This window comes from Tubulanus polymorphus, chromosome 11 (genome assembly GCF_964204645.1).
Source record: "Tubulanus polymorphus chromosome 11, tnTubPoly1.2, whole genome shotgun sequence".
NCBI lineage: Eukaryota > Metazoa > Nemertea > Palaeonemertea > Tubulaniformes > Tubulanidae > Tubulanus > Tubulanus polymorphus.
In genome coordinates, this window is record NC_134035.1 from 7,048,917 (window position 1) to 7,070,881 (window position 21,965).

A 21,965-nucleotide genomic window follows, 5' to 3' on the forward strand; every position below is an offset into this window, starting at 1 on the left:
AACCCTTCCCCACTTACCATACACTGATATTAACCCTTTACCGCTTACCATGCACTGATATTAACCCTTCACCACTTACCATACGCCATTATTAACCCTTCACCACTTACCATACACTGATATTAACCCTTCACCGCTTACCATGCACCGATATTAACCCTTCACCACTTACCATACGCCGATATTAACCCTTCACCACTTACAATTCACCGATATTAACCCCTTCGCCACTTAATATACACTGAGTTTAACCCTTCACCACTCACCATGCACTGATATCAACCCTTCATCTCTGACCATACACTGATATTAACCCTTCAACACTTACCATACACTGATATTAACCCTTCACCACTTACCATACACTGATATTAACCCTTCACCACTTACCGTACACTGATATTAACCCTTCAGCACTAACCATACACTGATATCAACCCTTCACCTCTGACCATACACTGATATTAACCCTTCAACACTTACCATACACTGATATTAACCCTTCACCACTTACCATACACTGATATTAACTCTTCACTACTTACCATACACGAATTCCTGTGTTGCAACTGAAATGGTAAACACATTTGGTCCTACCTTAATGCAGTTGCTTGCATACCATAAATCCAATAAAGTATGTGCTACTAATTGAAATTAATGGCTCCATTCAAGTTCTACGTAACTTAGTATATTGAGTTTAAACCTTTAAAGCAAAAGCAAGGTATACCACCAATGATAACCAGAAAAGGTGTCACTATTCACATGAGTTAACTTTTTGCCATTATTTTTTCAGATGATGAATATATAGAAACTACAGACGAAAAAGAATCCCACGACTGTAGCACATTTACCTCTGAGGGTTGCAATAAAGAAATAAGAAAAATATACTACTACTGTTGCTGCTGCTTGGTCCCCAGTTTCATGCGTTGTAACTGACAGCTTTGCAAAGGCCAAAATGATAGTATGAAACCAGAATCATAATTCGTGCAAACACTAGAAATTGAGTGTTCATTCATACATCATAGCAGGCACTGGTCCAAATAAGTTCCCTCAATCAATTTTTGGTTACTTGGTCCAGTGGAGGGTCAACCACTCTTCTTTTTATGAGAAACATGTCATCATCCCATGACAATTTGTCAAGCACATGACTATTTACTTTCAAAGCTGAATCTCACTGTGCCCACGGGCACCTTGTTTAGTATCTTAGTATCAGTAACATAAATATCTAAATTCATTGATGAATTTCAAACTTCATTTCTATATGTAATATTTTCATTAAAATCTATTGCTGGAATATGATATCATTTAATAATTTATTAATTCTTTTAATGATTTATCTTGTTCTTCAATTTTTATATTACCATTTAAACTAATTATATAATCTAATGTGTTTTTTTAATTTCTTTTATATCAGATTTATTAGATATATTAGTTTTTCTTTATTACTTTTTATATTTAGTTGAGAGCTAGAGAGTCAATACACTAGAACTGAAACCTAGCACACCATTTGAGATAGCTAACAGTGTCAATTGTGAGAATATTGCTAAAAATGTAATCACCGAACTTATTGAAAACGAACCACTTATAATAAAATAATATATAATTTTAGATTTTAAATATTTCTTTTTAACTTTTAAATCATTTTCGAATTCTAATATTTGTTTTTCCAATTATAATTTTGATTTAGTTTTATTAATATCATGAGAAATAATATAAATATTATCAACTTTATCATCCATTTATTTAACAAAAAAAAATATATATAATTAATTTGTAAATTTATATGCTACAAATATAACAATAACATTTCCACCTAAAACCCAAATTATTTCATATTTCTTCTGTTCATTACTTTGGGTATAACAATCCGATATTGTAGGTTTATATAGATGTAATTTGTCTTTATTTGTTACTGCGTTATATAAACTCATTGCATCATCGGCGGATTGAAAATCACTATGTGAAATTTTCTGATTATATAATTCTGTGTTAATATAATCCATGTAATTTTGTCTCTTTTCTCTATATTCTTCTGCTGCTTTATTATATTTTTCTAACGCTAAGTTATGTCTTTTTTGTTCTGATAATGAACTATTTTATCAATATGCTTAAATAAGTAACCACCACCTGTAAATGCTAAAGCGTTAACAATCGCAGACCCGATAATAGTTATAATTGCAGAAGCCATTTATTTGTCAAAAATTATGCATTTATAGGAGGAATATATTTTTGTTTTTCGAAGTAATCAATTAGATAAAGTAACTGCTAATGTTAATTTTAAAATATCATTTATATCAACTCTATCAACATTAATATTTCCCATTTAAAATACTTTCTTCAATAACATTGTATAACCAACTGTTCCCACTGAAAGTAATGCTCCATTATATAAACCAGTAATTATTCACTTATTATCACTCATTTATTTATCATGAAAATCACCTTCTTCAAAATATTTAGTTATCTTAGTTATAACTATTTCAACATTTATAATATTATTAGTTTCATTTTTATATATTTCAGTTATTATTCTTTTAATATCATCGATAATAAAATCTTCATCTAATTCATAAAATCTTAAAGAATTTCTAATTAAATCAGTAATCTCTTTCTACATTATAAATTTCTTTATTTATTGTATTTTCATAATCAAATGTTGTTTCATTAAAAAATGCAATAATTTTAATACGTGTTATTACATCATTAATATCAAATTTCATTTCTTTCTCACGTTTAAAATCAAATCCAAAACATATACTCGGTCATACTGTTATATTCATATTCATATATCAAAGAAATTACTCTTTACATCTTATAACTAATTCATAAATTACAGGAAAAATTATTTAAATCAATTAAATATCCATTATGATTTCTTATTTCTAATTTAAAATTATTAAATTGTGGAATACAAGGTTTGAAATCAGATTCAGCTAAATTTTAATTTATTTGTGTTCCAAATTGTTTAACATTTTTTAAAATATTTAATATACTAGAATTAAAAATTGTATCTTTAGCTGCTTCGAATGTTTTTTATAGGATCAATTAAATTACAATAAATATAGAATGTGTGTAAGGTATTAAATTTGGTGTAGCATCAATATTTGTAAAAAAATGTATTACAGATGAGGAATTCCTAACAGTTTTTTTACCATAAATTTAAGTTTTTCACTATGAGATAACCTTATCTTTATTTTGTCAGAACTATCATTTTTTTTAAATCTACTGTTAAACCCGGAATCACTACCTAATTTTTGCCAGGCTTTTTTGTTAATTTGATAATGTATCTAGATTATATAACCCTGGTTTTAAATATACATAGAACCATTCATTTTTATTTTTATTAAAAATTTAAAAGGCTCTATGTTCAAGAGTTTTATTCGATATATTGTAAAATGAGTTACAAAAACTAATATGTACTAATTTCAAATCAGCACAATTTCTAAATTATCTATCTAATTGTATTAATAAATTATGAGATTTATAATCGTAAGTCTTCTTGAATCAAAAAATATTCTATATTCTTTTAATTTATCTTATTATTTAATTTATCTTATCATTTATTTTACGTATTTTTTTATTCGAAATCTATATCATGACATCCTTTTTCATTCTAACCTTTGTATATGGAATATAAATCACCAGAATATAATTCCTCAATATCTTCCCTAGATAATCTATGAAATCTATCTGGTAAATATGTTCTGAATTTATATTTATTTCCTTTTAATCCTTTTTGAATTCATAATCTACAGATTTGACATTTGTAGTATCTTTGATTCTATTTAAAGGTCCTATGACCTCTGATTTGGGATTTCTCCTTTTTGGTTTCGATAAACTAAGTAGACACCCCTTTACTACTCAGTGTCACTATTTTTTATGTTTGCGCGAACATATTCGGAAAAATCGGGTCTTAAAATACTTTACTCGCGCATATCCATAAAAGCTAGTTCATTTTTTGGCCACTACTCGCGGTGTGGCGCTTTAATTTTGTGACGTAGGTTCCGACAGGGTCTGACTATTTCAGATGGCTGGGAGTCACCTTCATTTCGGTCAACGAATTATACATTTAGACTTCACCTACGATGTAACGTAGCCCAATACACTGGGTTCGAATCCCGTAAATCGTTCCACGAACTCGGTCCTTCAGCGCAATTCGTTCAAACAAAATTCCCATTTTTTGTCTGAATGAAATTCAAATTAATGACCAATAGAAACTTATTTCCAATCAGGAGATCGGCTATCCAAAAGGAAATTCCTTAAAAAGTCCTCCCAAATTACATTCAACTTGAAGAAAAATATAAACTAAAACCATGAACATATATGTACCATACAAACTTTTTTATTTCACAAATTTCTTAATTTGAATAAACACCACATTGTTCTGATATAAATCAACTACCACAATTTTAAAATTTGAATATACATGTACATTGTTCTGATTGACTTTATAAAATAAAAAATAAAAAATTGGATTACAACACGGCCTTACAGCATTTTAATAGTGCATACGGTGCAGATGATGTTAGGTGACAATGAGTAAAATATGGTGAATATTACAAGTCATTGATATACAAATATGGTGATTGTCAAACATTTCGCTACAACGATCGGGTTACTAAGATATAAAAAATTATTATGTGTAAAAAGTTAAAAAGCAAACCAAAATGGCCAAATTAGCTCACCTGTTGCCGAAGTGTGCAGAAAATAAATGTTATCAAATTACTAGTCAGTAACCTGTCTGTGGTTTAGTTTCACGATCGGATATTTTCACAAACCACAGTCAGGAATGGGAAGGTCATTTTTCTATGAAATCTTCGTCAGCCAATTTGCCTGACGAGTAATTTGCCTTGCATTTCATTGTCTCTTAAGATATCCGTATAATTTTTGTTGTAATCGACGCACAACAGATTCGTAGTTTGTCTGATACCTATAACACCTCACCTGACGATCTTAATCCATGTGCAAATCGGCCGTAAAGTGAGAGTAAATTTCCGTCTAGTCAACAGCTGCCATTTTGAAAATTACTGGAGGTGCTGGCACCTGTGGACTGAGGCCAGGACAACAGCACAAACTAACAAAGCGAAACGACGAAATTTAAAAAAATTAAAAAATCAACACTTATTCACATTTTTCTTTTACCAGAAATTTCTTATTTCATTATTTATTATGGAAAACACGAAGACTTGAAATAAAAGTTGGAAAACCATCAAAAATAAAAATTGTCGTTTCGTCTTGAAAGTTTTATATAAATCCTTGTAGGTCCCCTAGTCTTATCATGCCACATGTGCAATACAGAGAAATGGCGGCCAATGGCGAAATTTGTGGAGAAATTAATTAATTTCTCAAAATAATGTTGATTAATCACTCGAAACATACATAAAATTGGATTATTTCGAATGGTACCTGTGTTAGTTTGTGAATTAAGCCATTAATTGTGGACTGAAGTGAATAGAAAGTATATTTTTGAAGTGTTACTTTTTTCAACCGTGTTTTGGTCCTTGTCATCCCTAACGTTGGTATAAGCCCATCCGATTATAAAAAGCTTACCACCAACGATTAGGTAACTAACTAACTCTACCGAAGATTGTTTCGTGATACCGCCATCAGTTGCCCTGTCAATTGGTTATTCGCCGGCACGATTCTTCTTGAAAAAAGGTGCAATACCAACAATTTTTAATGTGCCAACAAGAAAACAGTCGGAAAAGCGGAACAACTCAGCAGTTCAAAAAAGAGATCACATAAAGGTAAGCTTATAATCATTTGTTAGGCTAAAAAAATGATACCTTGTTTCTCCGCCACAGCGGCTGGGTCATATTTGTGAACTCCAATAAAATTTGTAATCAGTTCATTTCTGTGACCGGTCGGGTCTGCTATCCTATCTTGATTCATTGATTTAACTTTTCATTACAGATAATGAAAGAATTGTTTCCAACTACGCAGAGCACGAGTACGTTAACTATGGAGGAACAGGACACCGGGTCTCGTGATGATGATGGTGGTGGTGGTGGTGGTGGTGGTGGTGGTGGTGGTGGTGGTGGTGGTGGTGATGATGATACCCAAACAGAGAGTAGGCCTACCAGTACAACATCTGCTATCCAGTGCGAGCTCTTATGTGACGATAATGAATCGGATGAATCGGACATGGAATGTGAGGATGATGAGGAAGAATTTTTGGATCCAACCTGGAATCCTGATGATTTTAAGTAAGTATATAAATGTTTACCTAACCCTTTATTTGGAAACGTAAGGCTGGAACACTAGTTTTAATTCTCAAGGAGTACTTACGATATTCAATTAATACATACAGCAAGTGAAACTAAAATCATGAATCATTTTAAATTCTAAAAATTTTTATCGAGATGACGGAGATGATGATGAAGAGGTTACGACATACTCAGTACCAGTAGCCGATGGTCCACTCAGGGAGGCAAAATTTCTCTGTTTTGAGTCAGCAGTGTTGTCTCTGCTGACTATCTGTACGATCTGCCTGTCACCATGTCAAGTAACGAAACGTTCATTATCTGGATCAGCCGTGAAGTACCAGACAGTCTGTAGTGGTCCCGATTCGCATGTTAGGGAATGGTCTTCACAGCCAGAACATCAACGGATGGCACTAGGAAATTTACCTGCTGCTGCGGGTGTCTTCTTCAGTGCTCTGAGCCCAAGTAAGTTCTTCACCATGTGCCAAAGTCTGAACATCAAGATGATAAACTTGCGCCATTTCTTCAGAGTTACCTGAGTTTGGCTATCTATACTGTTTGGACTCGGAATCAGAAGGTAATGGTGACGGAATTACAGAAGCGAATAAAAAAGATGAGAAACAAGCTATCGCTAGGTGGAGATGGACGCTGCTGTTCACCGGGCCATACAGCAAAGTATGGTTCATATTCGATCATCGATACGGAGACCCAAAAAATTCTGGACTTTCAACTCATTCAAGTAACTCAGGATATCTCAGCTTTGTGAAACTCTATCAAGATGTTGAGGTAATTTTTAAACATTCTTAAGGTGAAACCTGATTTTTTATTCATTGTTTTTTTTGTAGAGCAACGAAGTAAGAAGTTCAAATTCAATGGAGTTGGAGGGATTCGAACGATGCATGGCATTTTTGAAAGAAAATAAACTGGGAGTTAAAGATATTACCACCAATCGTCACGTTCAAATAAAGAAATATTTACGGCAGAAAATGACAAATGTTACCCACTTCTTTGATGCATGGCATATATCAAAAGGTATTCAATTTGCAGATATGATAATTAGAATTGTCAAGTCGAGAAGATACACAATATCCATGTAAGATGAATAACGAGCAACGTTTTGGCTAATAAGTAACTATTAGCCATCATCAGGCGTACTGATGATGGCTAATAGTATTTAGCCGAAACGTTGCTCGAAATATATACAATTTACAATAGAACTTTTTATTTTTGGCTGAATCTATTGTGGGATTTCTCTCTTTAATAATTAGAATCACACAAAATTTTGATTAAAAGGTACCAGGTTTTGGATAATTACATGTATGATTTTATTTAGGAGTAGTAAAGCAACTCGAAAAAGCAGCAAAACAGAAAAAATTCAAGAGTCTTGCAGAGGGGACAAAGTCAATTTCAAATCATCTCTACTGGGTGGCCTCAAACAGTGAGGTTGATGCAGAAATTGTGTTAGCGAAATGGAAGTCAATTGTCAACCATGTCGTAGATAAGCATGACGGACATGGTGAGAAATTTAAACATTGCGAACATGGCGATTTGGAGGAAAGAAATTGGCTTAAGTCAGGTTAGTGTGTCTGACAGTATGAAGATTTTTTATCTAGAGGATGTTTGGAGTAATAAGACTGTATACTCCAAGGAAAATGTTAAAATAATTTTTTCAAAATCTATGTATGATACACAGAATTGGTGTAAGACTGAATATTGAGATAAAAACTAATTGAAAATGAAGTTATTTTGGTCGAGTATGTCTGATATCTAAGTAGCTCCATCTGATGGGATAGCTGGTACCCTATTGTTTTGATATGGAAATCATTACAAATCTGAATAAATTTTGAAATTTCAGGAGTTTTTACCTCCAAATAAGACGACTGAGTGAATACATGCATTCAATTTTCTTTTTCTCATATCATTATTCGTTTTAGGTTCTGCATGCCACAAACTGCTCAAAGACATTGTCTTAAAACGAAATCTCCTGGCAGATATTGGACAAGTAGCCCCAAGTTCCCAAACATCCGCCTTGGAGTCCTACCACAAAATTGTGATATACTTTGCCCCAAAATCGATGCATTTCTTCTATGATTCAATGTAGTCAAGGTAAAGAATTATTTAGTTTTATATCAAATATTCGTTTGTCAATGTTTTCCCAAAATTGTTCATTGTGGCATCCATTTTCAGGCTTCAGCTCTCAGCTATGCACTTCAATGAAAACAGTGTTCGCGAACAGGCAGTTGACAAATCTGGCAATCCACAATTTAAATTGTCGTATCCAAAGGCTCGTCATGGTGCACCAGTAGCGAAAGAAGTGAAAGTCCCAATTACCTACAGTGAGTTTTACTAAATTTCTATTTTTTGAAAAATGCTGCAACATCTCTTTACAGAAACTGTTTCTGATTTTGAATGTACACTTAATTCAATTTCAGATTATTTGTCCGACTGTATTAATGAGGAGATAAGATTAAGAATGGAACACGAGAATCATCAGGCAGCTTCTAGAGCATGGAAGCAAATAAGTGTGGCAAGTGAGAAGGGAAATGTGGATAAATTTGATCGGACTGATATCGTGAAAGAAGAAGTCGTTTTAGCTCATGTTAGCCGATTTAATCTACCTGTGAAATCTAAGTAAAACACAAAGACATCTTAACAATCCATAGATCTGATTTATTATGTAATGATACGATGTACAAAAATGATATGGCAAATACAACATTTTATATATAAATCCCTTTTACTTGTCATCCACGAACCTATAACCTCTCTGGTATAGCTGGGTACTCAAAGCCGGTATAATGTTCATTTGGAGAGGGCCACTTAAGTCGTATTGTTGAGACAACACAGGAAGGCAGGATACGACGATTTCCACGACCAAGTATGCCCCATGCCCAACGACAGAAACGACGGTACGCAATGTGTCGATATAATCTGGAAATTAGTATAAACGTGAGAAAGTTGAATTAGAAAATAAATTAAATGGTCAAAATATTTTGTGACGATTTAACTAGGTGTGTTCTCAAAATTGTTTTACCTTCTGTTTAGTTTTAATAATGTCATAAATGTTTTAATATTAATTTACTAAGCAGTATGTTTTTGATAATCACAGGTATGCATTATTTTTTTAATGAATTTTTAAGGAACTTACTCTTCAACTGGTTCCTCATCACCTACAGGCCAGTTATCTCGGACGAAATCATAAAAACATACTTTTAAGACCTCGGGCTCGAGGCAGTTTACTCTGAAACCATGCACTTCAGTAATGCAGAGTTCATTGTTGGCAGTGCTTATTTCTTTAAGGCATGGACAATCTTGGCAGCACACATTCATTCGAGTTTTTTCCATAATGCTGCAGACATTTCTGCACAAACACCTAAAAATATATTCATTTTTAAATATTGTATATTATCTAATTATTTCTTACCTGAAAAAATAAAAATTTGTTCAGCGAATAATCACTATATTTCCTTGTTATTTTTGGCGCAAAAAATGAGGGTTTTAATCACCTTAATTTTATACAAAAATAGTCTTGCCCACTGAGGAGAGTAGAAATGTAAACCGGGAAAATTGTTTTGCAAACAAACGGTAGCAATAAAGTTTATTGAATTTGTTTCGATCAGCTGATTGACGTAAACAATTTTACCAAATGCCAGAATCCAACATGGGAATTAATCTACGCAGTCCTAAACGTATTTATTCTTATTTAATTAATAAAAATATCCTACATACCAGTCCGTATTGTCAGCTCGCTGACGATATTCTTCATCACTGCTTATATCGTCCGTTGAAGATGAAGCCGAGCTGTCGTCGGAGTTAGGCCTAATTTCCCTATTTGCTGCTAGCGGTTCAAACATGTAAGGAGCCACGTTATTTACGCTCCTTGCATCTATTTCAGTTATATCCAAAATTTCTTCATCCGATGATATTTTGCGACAATAGCACGAATGAATAGCGCTTGAATCGATGTATTGTTCTATTGTTATCGCAACATTGGCGAGATCGCTTGTCGGAACCTACGTCACGGCATCGGGCCACCTATCAGAATTTTTATGGACTGGCGTTTCGGCAAATACCGTAAAAAGTGAAATTTCAACAACCAATTGGAAACCAATGATCAATTTATTTATTGCTTAATTGTCTCTATAATAAATTCTTCAATATAAAAAAACTTCTGATGAAGTAAAATCGCGGATATAATTAGAGGTCATAGGACCTTTAAGAATTCACTGTGTATTTGTTTACTCTCCATTTATTATACATATTTTTTATTAAAATTGATAATTCATCAAATCGTTAATTAATCGTTAGTTTTTATTTTATTTCACTCACCACTCACACTTTACTCACACTGTTTATGTTTAAAAATCAAGAATCGTTAATTAATCGTTAGTTTTTATTATTATTTTAATTGTCCATGTATTTTACCTATTTTTTAATCGAAATCTATGCAATTCATATAAATAATGTTCATTTTTATGAAATTATTAGAAGTAATTGGGAAAGTCTTGTTTCAGGTCAAAGGTTGAAAGGGAGAGTGGGCTCGACCTTTCGACCATTGATAGTATATTTTATCACAAGAAATTTTGCAAACTCCGCAGTCCAAAGGTTTAGATTGATTGTTTTTAACCAAAGTCTTACTAATTTTGTTTTCATACGTGAAAATGATTTGTTTATCCAATAAAGGGAGAGAGTGACATTTCAGAGTTCATTGTAGTTCCGTATGTAACTTTATCTTTCGTAGCCATAACAAATGTAGCAGCGTTCTCCTTTTCAAAAATTGCAAAAAATTCATATGCTTCAAGAAAACTGATCAAAATGAAAACGATGACCAGTGTTCCAAACGTGACTAGCTACGCCACTAGCTGGTTTTTGATTTATTATATCCTTTTTGTGTTCCGAAATTCGAGTTTTCGATTCACGACCAGTTTCTCCAAAGTATATTTTATCACAAGGAATTTTGCAAACTCCGCAGTCCAAAGGTTTAGATTGATTGTTTTTAACCAAAGTCTTACTAATTTTGTTTTCATACGTGAAAATGATTTGTTTATCCAATAAAGGGAGAGAGTGACATTTCAGAGTTCATTGTAGTTCCGTATGTACCCATTTTGGAAAAGTTTCGTCACTCTTTCCCTTTATCGTTTTAATTTTGATAAAGCCGAAATTATTCATACTTCCAGCAATTACACTAAACGCCACATAGTTGAGTCTACCCTAATTACTCGTCACTAAGATATTAGTACCAATTTGAATAATGGTTTTTCTCCACACAATTCCCTTCTTTCTAAATATTTTACTTCATGCCTTGCCAAACTCTAATTATTTACTCACTCACCAATTTACTCAATAAACCTGTTCTCCTCTGTATATATACCCCTGTTTTTAGTCTATATCTCACACCTGACGATGATCTCTAGGGTGTGATCGAAACGTCGTGTCTTATATATATTTTAGATTGAAAAAAATAAATTCTTGTTTTTAAATTCTTTTAATCTGTAAATAGTGGGTTTTTTTCTCATAACACATTAAAAATCCAAACTCACACACCTAACAGAAAATACGAGAGAAACTATCAAAGCTGTTGCAGAAGTAAAGGATACGAATATTCTGCAACAGGTAGCGAACAACGATAATAGCTACCACAAGAGTTGTAATTGTTCCTACGCGACAAAATGCAACAACAGTCGATATAAGAAGAGAGAAGATGATTGTTTTGAATTTGCTTTCCAGTCACTTTTGAAGCAGATAGATGAAAGTTTACAAAATGGTAAATCGTTTCGAATGAAAGAGCTCCTTAGCTTGTATCATTCATTTTTAGGCGATGCAGATGTCCCAAACGCTGATACTTACTGGTCATATCAGTTGAAAAATAAACTCATAAATCATTACGGAGACAAAATATCCTTTAAAACTAAACATGGACGTGGTGCTTCTGGATTGGTTATCGCAAGTGATTAAGCCATAGAAGATGTAATCGAAGATATTCATTTTCTTTTAGAATCTAGGCAGGAAAAAGACCATGCCGATAAAAACCCTGTTGGGTGTAATACATGGCCTCGCGATAGTGAATGAATTTTACATCGAAAAGAATGGCTCAATATCATTTGGAATCGATATTTTGTTTGCTATTTTCCTTCGTCATATATGGCAAACAAACGCATTAGTAATATTGTATTGATAATAGTTATTCCAACAATGTTCAGACGCAGTTTCCATGGTGACTGAAAACGCAAATCAAGGTAGCGTTGTTGCTAAAAATGATTGGCAACAAATAAACTATCGTATAAACGATAAACATTTTGGTTGTCTCTCGGATGCATTAAAATCGTTACATTTTGATACTGCCATCCGTTTATAAGTCACAGCTTTCTCTGCACAAATAACGGAGTTAAACAAAGATACCATTTTATATGTAGTCTGTAATATCATTCATTTTTTATTAACTCTTCTAGATACACCGCACTCGCATGAATCACAATTCCAGTGGAAAAACACGGTTACTTTGTATAGTGAAAATGAAGAAATTCCGTGTTTTTTTTGGGAAAATTCAGCGATTCCGTGATTCTGCGATATGACAACACCGCGGGAAAACCCGGTTACTATATACAGTGAAAGTGAATAAATTTCGTGTTTTTTTTTTAAATTTTGCGATTCCGTCATTCCGTGATATGATAACACCGTTAGATGCTATTGCTAATTATTTCATTTTAATGTGGGCATGTGCCATTTTAACTTTACATATATCCGCGTTTCTTGATGTGGCTTATCTGTGTTTCGTAACTAAGCGTTTAACCAGATAAGATATGTACATTCATTAACCTCCGTAGCCTACATTAACCTCTTATCGTAACCTTTCACCCAACAGCAATCCACACTTTTAGTATAGGTTTTACTACACGTAACCATATCTAACGTATCCACGTATAATCGTAATTTTGAAGTACGTACATTTTTCAATAAAATTCAATTTTGTTGAATTTAAAGGAAGAGTGCAATTTGCGGTGGAATCTTTCAAGACCTCTGTAGGCTACTTGTAAGTAATTACGATCAATAATTCTAAAATATAAATCCAGGGCCAGAAATCTTCTTAGTTCCAATTAATAATATGAAATTAAGATAATTGGCATTATGAAATTAAGATAATGTGATCGAAGAAGTAATGTGAACTAAAGAGAGTACATTTTTCATCTGTAGACGCATTGCATATGTTGATTTAACGATTCAACTGAATTGATCCTTATAGAATGGTTCTAAGAGAAACTTTCTGTAAGCTCTTGGTGGCACAAATTGTATCCACTGGCCTAGTTAAAGTGTTTCAAGAAACTGCAAATGGTCCTCGCAACTGAGCTCCGCCGTGGTAAAATACTGACGGCAAGTGCGTATAGGCCCTATATTCTAAATCTTTAAAATGACGAGTAGGCTAGGCCTATTATGTAATCTTTATGAATTATACGTAAATGCTTATACTCTAGCAGTAGTAAACTGACGTTTAATTTTGAAGATATGAATTAAAAATGCACCGGAAAGAAGTCCATATTAAGAATTTCGTTTCTTTTCATATGACAATCCGAGAACAAATCGATTTTCCGTGTTCAAAACTAAAATATACTCATACACGGTCCTTTCAAGCATTTATCAATTCTTCTTTCAGAATATGAATTTCAACAGTAGTATCGCCTCTACATCTGCAATTATAAAAAACGCGACAAGCATGATTAACGGTTCTGTAAACGTTGATAATTCCACAACAACCGTCGGTGTAAGTGACATGATCATATTAGGCTGCTAGTTTTGCGATATTGATACTTAAGCTTGTATTATACCCCTTATCCCACAATAATGATAAATAACCCACAATATTGACATTTACTTAAGAGCTTGGCTAAGATCGACTTAGAGCTTGGATTCAAAATTTCATTTCCAGTCACTATAGGTGAACCAAATTTTACAGTTACAAATGTGAGCATGGTCCCAAGGGCACGTCCGAAACGACGTGTCTTCCAACTTTTTTATGAAATAAATTTCGTTTTTAATCCGGGATAGCTGACTGTGGTGGTCATCATTGATTCCAACGCGTACACTATGGCCAACCGGACATGAAACTGTTCTCTCATTTCCGGCTGGATGCTTAAATCTTAAGACTTAGAGACCTGAAAAAATAAAAACCGGCTGATCGGGTGTTATATTATATCGGGTGTACTATTCTAGTAGATACTGTTGGTTGGTGTCGAGGTCGGTCACAAAGTTGAAATGTTATCTCATGGTCGTTCGGATGAATTTGTCCGGTAAAGTATATTTAATATTATGTTGTTGTGTGGGACATTGGACACAGGCACTCAAGACCTGTCTGCCATTGTCCTTCGTGCCAATCAATCAATTTATTCTTCACTTTACTCTTCTGAGGGACCTGTTTTATATAAACTATTTCTTAGTTTCTACAGTTTGTATTATGCTTTGTACACTATGCCGTAAATTGTATTTGAAAATTAAGTGTTCATCCATTCATTCATTCAGGGCTAGTTGAAGAATGGAAAATACACTTTTGACAATGTTTTCATTCATTGGTGGTACATGTAGTCGGATCAAGTATAGTATATGGGAAATAGTTCCTTCGGTGTATGATTACATGGAAACGGAAGTTGTGGTTTGGCTTCTCAGACGCAATGTCAAGCGACCATACAGTGAGAAGTGCCGGCAATTGGATGTAGGTTAGTTTTACTTGCCGACATCGCCGACATTGGTAAAAAGATAATTTTATCTGATGTAGGTTAGTTTTACTTGCCGACATTGCCGACATTGAGATCGACGGATCCCAGCCACTTAACATAAGGGTAAATCACGCAAACATCCAGCCCTTCGATCCCAGCCACTTTATGTGAGGGCATTCCACGCACACACCCCACGCTCGATCCCAGCAACTTTATATGAGGGTCATCCACGCAAACACCCTAGCCCCTCGATCCCAGCCACTTTATATTAGGGTAATCCACGAACACACCCAGCCCATCGACGCGCACACACACACGCACACACGCACACACACACACACACACACCAGGGTAATTCACCCAAGCACACAGCCCTCGATCCCAGTCACTTTATGTGAGGGTATTCCACGCACACAAACAGCCCTCGATCCCAGCCACTTTACAGAAGAGTAATCCACGCACACACCCAGTCCGTCGATCTCAATGTCACGATATCGGCAATGTCGGCAAGTAAAACTAACCAAAATTAAATATCTCTTTCCCAATGTCGGCAAGTAAAACTAACCTACATTAAATACATCTTTTCCAATGTCGGCAAGTAAAACTTTAACCTACATAAGAAATTTCTTTCCCAATGTCGGCGATGTCGGCAAGTAAAACTAATCTACATTAAATATATCTTTCCCAAATGTCGGCGATGTCGGCAAGTAAAAACTAAACTACATTAAATATATCTTTCCCAATGTCAGCGATGTCGGCAAGTAAAACTAACCTACATTAAAAATCTCTTTACCATGTCGGCGATGTCGGCGATTTCGGCAAGTAAATCTAACCTACACTGATCTCTGGCGCATTGATTTTTTTCTTTTGATAAGTCTCATCGTTCTACTTTTCCGCATACTATACTCGAGCCGTATATTTTAGCTTAAAGAACGAAGAACGGTTAAAAATCAAAATGCTGCCTATCTGGTCAATATTTCCAAAAAGTTCGCAACTAGGCTTATTTTAAGGAGTCAAGCAATGATACCTTTCAGCCGCCTGCACAAGAGCGAATACGCAGGGGTTAGTAAATTGTGAAGTGTCTACACTTGTATGACAATTATTGATAAAGAGAACATGATTATTGATACATCTCGATCGAGATTGGGGGCCTTGCATGGGGAAAATTGTGTTTTTATTAATCTAAGGAACTCTAAATCATAACGAAAATGATATCCATGTGATAGATCAATGATTTTTGTTTCCGAAATTGATATGCTAGCCGCTAATCATTTTTGACGCATGCGCATAGCAAACAGTCGGAAATTATCGAAGTATGTGGCCACGGGGAACATTACCCGCACATGAGGGCGGTATTCTGCTCGGCTTAAGATTCAAAATGAACCTTAATTTCTTTCAGACGATCAATGGCAGTACGGACGTACCAACGAGCTTACCTATCACATCGATGCAACCTATCGTCATTGAAGTGGACTACACTGGTTTGTATGTAACCAATGTAATATTCTGCTGTATTGTGCTCTTGGGATTCTTTTCGATACACATCTACCACGTTGTGAAAAAAAGGCAGAAACTAAACCTTAGCAAAAATGTAGTAGCTCCATTGAAGGACGGTGTGACCGCCGCATCACTCTAGGAATCGCCAGAATCCAAGGTTCAACTTGTCTGAAAGACTTTATATATATCTTATGTAAGAAATATCGTATCGATGTAATATGAATGAATAGATTGATTCATGCATTCTTTCATTTTTCATTTGATTCGATCATTCGTTTATTCGTTCATTCGGGACTCTGGGATTACCTTTTAGCTTGAATTGACAACTGGTTATGGGTTCATAAAAGTTTGAACTGCAACGCATGCATTATTTGAAGAAACTGAATAAGAACTTTGGTGGTTTTCTATTTCTGTAGTTGAATTAATCGAACTTTGAACTGATTACTTGTTAAAGAGCTAAGAGATCGATGTTGTCTTACATCGTTACATAAAATGTTACACACGGGGACTGGCTATCGGAATGGTTTTATTGTAGACGCGGACCAAGTTAGTGCAAGCTTTTGGATAGTTGTTATTAGAGTTTTCTGTTACATCACAGAAAACCCTATTGAGATTCGCGTGTTTCTTATTATTATTATTTTATGTCACCCTATTTTCGCTAAAAGAACTAAGGCTTTGTTACCTTGCCGCTGTTGTCGATACAATCCGTATGATATCGTTCAGCTCACTGAGATCTACAAATACATCGCGTATTTTTTCACGAATCATCGTTACAAAAGCACTGTCGGGCCTTAAACATCGAAAATTTAGCCCCATTCAATGGGGCGACATGTTTTTCGAGTCGTCATCCCGAAATCAACCCGCAGGCCGATTGTCACTTCAATTATCAATTCAAGTATGAATGAACGAATTTATTGCCGCAGTCCTCACATTCAGCCGCGGTCTTCAAACAGTGATTTTAACAATAGCCCATTTTCCTCATCAAATCATATTACCGATGCACAGGAAATCTACTACTTTAGATTTAAAAGCACTGTCGAGCCGTAAACATCGACGAATCGACGTGTGTCACTACATCGTCGTTCCGGGGATCAGCTGCGAGTTTCTCCTCATCATGAGAATCAAATCGAGTACAAATTAATTTATTACTACCAGTGATTTGGCTGCGGGTTTCAAGGAGTTAGTTTAACAATACCTATTTTTCTTTACCAAATTAACCGTGTATTTACTAAGATAAATCTTTAGTGTACGGGGGAGTCGTCGGCCCAATCTAAACACGCCGAAGAGATATAGCGGAGAAAAGCTGTTGTGTCGACGAGATATCAAAATAAAAGAATAAATTACTTTATTCGGCCGCGGGTTTCAACCTCTATATCAATACCATCAATACTCTATATTTCCTACAGTACATACCGATCATTGTCAAATGCACAATGTATTTACTAAATACCAGTATATAACACACTCCTATCCGTATGCTGGACACACACTTAACATTCGGAGTAAGCGTTCGCTGTGGGGGAAAGGAGGTCGTTCGCTGTGTCGCTTGACGTGTTTATCGAGTTTTACGCGGCTTTAGGCCTACCGGTACTGAGCTTTACTGTCTCAAACAAACACACTATAATTGTTGCGTTTATTAACGGACTCATTGGATTGAACTTCAAAGCAAAATTTACGATATTTAGGAGGGTCGTTATTCAATAGGCCTACTGGTCGTACTGTCCAGATGTTAGGCCTACGCATATACATAGGCCTACACAGGCTAGTAGCCTCTACTAGGTTAATGCTAAGTTCACTGTAAAGGAGGAATCAGATTTATTAAAATGCATGTTAATTAGTGATTAACTGGTTCTGACTTGCAACAATCAATCACAATTATCAATTTTATTGCCAAAAATAAAGATTTTTTGGAAAATTTCGTCTGAGCAGACAGCTTAATAAGCCAAACTTTTCATTTGAGTTTTTTCATCATAAATGAAACTGGTATTTCATTAATTCCTAATGACTTAAGCCGGGCGTAGGTCGGCCTTGCGACGGCTTGTGACTCACTGCGACGCCATTCACTACGACCGCCAGCGACGATTGTGTCGCAACGACTCATCGACCTACGCTCCCTTGCGACGGGTTGCGACTTTCGGCAACGCCAGTCACAAGGAGTCGCAAGTGTTCTACCTGCGACGCGACACTACTGTCACAACCAACCTAGGCGCTCTTGCGGCGGGCAGAAACTAGTCGCACACAGTAGCTGACAATCGTATCGCAACCGACTTGCACCGAAACTTGCGATGCAACGCGAGAAAGGTTTTTCGTTCGAACAATTGTTCGATCGAACAGAATCGTTTTAATTTGAACAGAATTTTCTAGTCAGAACATTAAGTTTTTCGTTCGAACAAGTATATTGTAAAAAGTTTTTTCTCCGAACCAAAAGTATTAAGTATTTTGTTCAATTGAACAGAATTGTTTTCATTCAAACATTCGTTCGAAAAAATTGTTTTCGCTCAACCAAATTTTTTTTGCCGGGACAAAAAGTTTTTCATTTCAACAATAACATCAGCTTTCAGAATGAAGAAAAGTTTTGGTTCAAACAAAAAGCGTACTAGATTTTCTTGTCGGATCATTAAGTTTTTTGGTCGAACAGCGTGTTAAGGTCGTTTTGGAAATTTACTCGGTCTGGAATATTTTGGATTACTGTGTATGTCAGGACATTAAACAGAAGATGACTTAGGATACTACCTTGCGTGACTCCACTAGTTAGACCGACTTATTCCAAGATGAGGCGCTCCGTTGATTTCGGCTACAAGTTTTCGTTCAGAGATAATGCTGAGCCATTTCGGCAACCTATCATTGATACTGTTTCCTAATAGCCTTGTTTAGTAATGGCTGATGTTGTACCTTATCAAATGCTTTGTCGAAATCATAAAGAGTAATTATCGCCTAACAGTCGATTTTCCAGAGTCAATTAGGACATTTGGTCCAGTTATCCATGGTTTCAAGTAGGTCTAATTGACTGTTTGTCGAGCTTCCTCTTATAAAACTTTGTTAAACATTGAACAGGATTCTAAGACTGTGCAGAAAACCCGTTATCGCTGCTTTGCAGCTATATTTTGAATATTGAAGTGTCTTAGCAGAATCTATCATCACGTTTATAATTGCTAGATTACTTATCGGATTGTGTGGAAATGATTTTGCATAGAAAAATTTACAGCTGAAAGAAAAAACGTGACTAACTCGAGTGACTTCAGGTGAAGAGAAGCGAACACGAAAATAGATAAGAGCCACGATTTTTCTTTTTAAAATAATAAAGACATTAATCAAGATTAAGTTTCCTTCAAATGAAAATCCACTACGATCATCCGATAAAGTTTATTGCCACCATAGGCTACCGCCCCTGGCTCTTTGAAGCGACAGGGAACCAGTCTTCAATTCAGAATTTATTTTACAGAAAAGCGGTTTTTAAGTTTCAGATATTTAAACTGAAAAATATAAATGTTCATAAATAGATTTTACAAACGGCTGCTAACTAAGAACCCAAATGAAAGTAAAAGAAAATTAAAAGAATTTTTTAAAAACGTGAAAGTAAATGTTTCACTTGTGAAATTTTGTGTCAATAAAGAATGAATTGAATTGCCGGCAGCACTATGCCGCGCATGAATACCAATTTCAAGACTGATCACGTACGCTCAACCAAGTTTGGTATGCGCTGCTGAAATAACAAAAACGATTAAACAAAATCATAAAACAACGAAAACGACAACCGTTATAGCCAATATACGAAAGGAACCTAGATTTTATTACTGCATTATGTGTGTAAATATCAGAGCCCAAGAAAGGTTCTAACGAAAGTAATCGACTCCCCAAGCAAGTTATCAATCCGTGTGATAGCAATATGGGCTTTATTGTCAAAGAAGAATACTTTTATGACAAGTACATAATTAACAAAATTTAGTACAACGATGACGGGTAACCGCATACAAGGATATGATGATATATGTGGATGTGGATATTGGTACGGATAGTAGAAAGAGGTCTTCTTTCTACTGTCCGTACAGGAAATGATAGATAACATTGTATCTTTAGAGTTATAAATCAACAGACTCGCGTTTGACTTTAACCCTATATAAGTATTGATGGAGGATGTTCATGCACATGATTTACTTAAAAATTTTACACATTTGGAAGTATTAGGATTACTGCGTATGTTTCTCGGAATAAATCTCTCCCGTTCTTCTCTGTAGAAAGGTCAGATTAGAAGTACATGAAATTCGTCTTCTACTACATTCATGTTACATTATTGACAAAGTCTCTCATTATATGGATTGGGGGGCGTGACCAACGCCCAGTTTCAACATGAAAAGTATGACTTGATCATCTGAATCTGGCAGCTGTTACTCTAGCTTGTTTTGGTAAATTAAGGTACGATTCATAGGAAATGGTTGTTTTGAAATTTCTATAAAATTTAGTTTTATTTGAATTATTGATCCAGTTATACCATTTTTGTGAAAACTGGTCTTTAATGCGTTGCTCAATGGAGCTAAAAAACCCATAATTTATTATCTATCGATTGATTAAAAGGGGACAGATTATTGAAATTATCAATTAGCAGACAGAAAATTGAAACCAAATTAATCAATTTCTTCAAATTATCAAAATAGATCAATGCATATTAAATTCATTAATTGAACAAAAACTAAAAACAACGAAATTATACCACGAATCCACGAAGCTGTTGACGAACCTTCCAGGCTGCTGACGATCTTCCAAAGGTTATAATTCACATAATTCCATGACGCAAAAATACACACACTCAGTGACAGAGAGTCAGTTAGTCAGTTTTATAAAACAATGAACAAATTCACACGCTGAAAATCGGTCCGAATCGTACACGAAATTAAAACCATTCCCGCAGTCCATCCGAATTCCTAGCCGAAAGTCGAGTGCCAATAGAAAATCCATATCTCGCTAACCGTTACTGTTCACGATCCAAAACATTAATAATCGTACATCCGCGATCTCCAGTCGCACTTTTAAAACAACCGTTCCAATACGGAAAACGTACCATCTCGGCTAACTACGTACAACTACCGGTAACAGGTTACCGTACAGTTCTCAAAACTTCACAGATCTCCGCCACACCTGTAAAAATAGGCTGGAAATCAAATCAACGCCCAGGAGCTATCGCCGGAGACGATACGGATTAGTGACGTCTTCGTATCAATACTAGCACATTCCGATGAATGCTTTATTCGAATTCAATTATCGTTCTACTTAAAAAGAATCTGCGATTCGATACGCCTTTGAAATTCGATAAAATTCGATCTTGGATTTAAATCTTCAGATAACACTTAAATCCTCTACCGGGTCGGTAAAAGGGATAACTTATGGCAAGTTTAAATTAAATATTGTCGGTTTCAGTCCACAAGCCGTGGACAAAAACTTTGAAATGGTATTTCAGAAGGTCTTTAGTTATGAACCCTGATCCCTTCGAAGAAGCTGTACGCTTGTGCACCCATGCACTCCTACAGGGACCCCCTGCAGGATGTTCCATGACTAACCACAATAG

General features: G+C 35.1%; 1 pseudogene; it reads left to right on the forward strand.

Moving 5' to 3' along the window:
- Positions 1–6,709: 6,709 nt before the first annotated feature.
- LOC141912440 (uncharacterized) lies at positions 6,710–8,932 on the forward strand (annotated as a pseudogene).
- The last annotated feature ends 13,033 nt before the right edge of the window (positions 8,933–21,965 follow it).